A 3,020-nucleotide genomic window follows, 5' to 3' on the forward strand; every position below is an offset into this window, starting at 1 on the left:
TCGACTTCCTTTTACTAATGGCATCAGTTTTGATAGATGCGCACCTACAATCAAAATCGAGCCAATTAAGAAACTTATTACCGGCATGATAAAGATAGGCCATCCATAAGGAGCGATATCGTCATACTTATCTACTATAATAATCGATACGAAGATATTAACTATCTGGCACATTACCGCAAAATGAAATGAAGTAAACATAGGTCTCCTTAGACAAAACCTTCTATGAAAATATTAAAAGTATGATGTCCAGCAATACCTACAATTGCAATAATGGTAAGAATACCAAGAACAATTCCTATTGTGTTAATAATGCGCTGCCGCCGTAGCTCTTTCTTTACAGTGGATGTTGAAACCATCGCATTAGACCCAAACATCTTTTTCTTTGCAGTAGCGACGTTCATACCATAAGCGGCATTAGTGTCTTTTACTACAACTAAAAAACCGTGCCCGACAATCCCGAGGATTAGGCATGTAGAGATTAAAAACATGAGGTAGCTCATAGTACACTCCTTCTTATGACTTTATTCAAAATCCGCCAATTAATTTTGTTCAGCCACTCTCTTTGTTTTGGCGTGAACTTCCTCTTCTTAGACATCCTGGTCAAAAAGTCTTTTTCTTCTTTGTTATAAAGGAAACCTTTCTTCCAGGCATGGTCTATTAGTGCCAGACTTGGCTTAGCTTTGTTAGGATTCTCCCTCAGCTTCCTCAATGAGCTGAAGACATTTTCTGTTTCGAGACCTAGGAAGTTGTTAATACAAACATTACCTACATATGTAGTTTTCCCGGTAACGACATTAGTTATGTAACATAACTCTTTAATCTCTTGGCCGCAGGGACAATTGTCACCTTCGCTAATATAATAATCTACGACTCTCCATTCAAACCTGGCGACATCAAAACACTTCGAGAATGAGAGAGATAAAATATGGTTTTCTAAATCTTTTCTGTTGCTCATCTTAATTTCCTTTTAAGTAAGGGAGTTTCCTCCCTCACAATTTACATATTGGTCATACTGCGATTGGGAACTTAATTGGGTCTAAGTGTTCATATCCATCCAGGATAAAATCACTTGGTTCGAACTGATCAATGAAGTCAACCTCTGGACGAACATTTACAACGAGTTCAGGGGCACATTCCGGAATCAAACCGCAGTCGGCACGGCGAATCATTTCGCGAACACCTTCGCCCAGATCACCTTTCTTACCGACTAAGATATCTTTATAGAGTTTGATATCTTCTTTCTCAATCATCGCCAACCCATCTTCAAATGAGACAGCATTTAACTGAGCATAATGCGCTCGGTACTCTGGCTCATGAGATTGATACTTCCCTTTCTCTGAACAGAATTCATTTGCCAGTTCATGATCCTGCCTGCGCTTCTGACGATAAATATCTTCAGGTAGACCAAACTTATTCCAGAAAGGGCAGCCGCGCTCTTTATACCATTCAGAGTTGGTAATGCCGCGCATGAATCCGATCATTTCAACGAGTTGTTGTTCGATCTTAAATTCACGGCAAGAAAGGATAGGGAAACCATCTCGCAGTAAATTTACTTTCATGTCAGCGGTAAAAATACTGTACGTTCCCGTTTTAGTACGATCACCTACTAACGTACCATCAGTCAAAACTTCTTCGATAAGGTCGAAGTAGTCAGATTCAAATTTATTCATGTTTATACCCTTTATTGTTATCCGTATAGATAATATTTACCTAAATATAGATGGAGATGTAAGATTTTAATCATTTGTCTAAAAATTAACAATCGTCATTAAAAGGGCACTAATACTATGAAAACCATAACCAAGAAGGTAAATAGATACCCTGGTCATGATAAAAGCTTATTGCATTTAACCGCATTGCCGTGGTTTAATGAACGGTATCTTTCAGTGTTAAAAGAAGGGAACCCAAAAAGAATAGCTAAGTATAAAAACATGGACCCAATGGAATTTGTTATTGAGCAACCTTTCGCTATTTTCAGGAAAGATGGTTATTTTCATTCTACAGTTGTCGCTCGAGACAATGGACTGCTTTTTCCTGATCCTAAAATTAAATTAAGAACATTCGAAGAGTTCCTTTCGAAAACCGATCCCGATAAAAGGATCTTTAAAAACCCTAATGTTCCCGAAATCATTGATAAGAAAGGTATCGAGTCACTGGCAAACTCGACAATGAGTTTTCCAGAAACTCCTGAGTACTATATAACCAAACTCAAAGAAACTGGAAATTATGTTCTATTGGTTTCCAGTAATGCATTAACTCTAAATTTACCTGAAATATTGACAACGATATTTAAAGGTTATAATTTTCAGGAAATTAAAGGGAATGCTCTAGATGAAAGTGATGATGGTTATCCTCAAGGAAGTCAGTCAGATATCACTGGTTATATTATTGGAAATATTAATGTAAAGGAAGTTTTACTTTTGGAGGAGGGGGTAAGTATAGATATATTCAATATGAAAATTATTAAGCAACTTCTTGAATTCCATGAGTATTACTATAATGGAAATTATTTCTATAATAATGAATTAACTTACGGTAGCATGAGGACCCCATAATGGCCGCATTAGAAGAAATTGCTGAGTTTGTTTCCAATCAGCAAGCACAAGCTTTAGCAAATAGAACACAATGGCTAAAAGAAAAGTTTGAAGCCCTCAGTAAAAAATTAGAAAATATCACCGAAACAAAATTTGTTGCCAGTGTCAATGAGAAAACAGGTGAGGTTATCCTGACCTATGAGGATCTCGGTGCTGCCGCAGAAGAACACACACACCTACCTTCCGATATAGAAACTGATGATAATAGTCAGTTTGTCTCCGCAGCGGAAAAGGACACCTGGAATAATAAACAACCATTATTAGTTTCTGGTGAAACTTTAAAGACAATCCTCGGTATTTCTTTATTGGGTAACGGTAACATTACTTTTACTACCAAAGATATTAGAGCTGACGATGATTTCCTATATTCAACCCAGCTAGAAAAAGACAAATGGGATGGAAAGCAGGAACAATTGGTCAGCG

This window comes from Bactrocera neohumeralis, unplaced genomic scaffold (genome assembly GCF_024586455.1).
Source record: "Bactrocera neohumeralis isolate Rockhampton unplaced genomic scaffold, APGP_CSIRO_Bneo_wtdbg2-racon-allhic-juicebox.fasta_v2 ctg238, whole genome shotgun sequence".
Classification (NCBI taxonomy): domain Eukaryota; kingdom Metazoa; phylum Arthropoda; class Insecta; order Diptera; family Tephritidae; genus Bactrocera; species Bactrocera neohumeralis.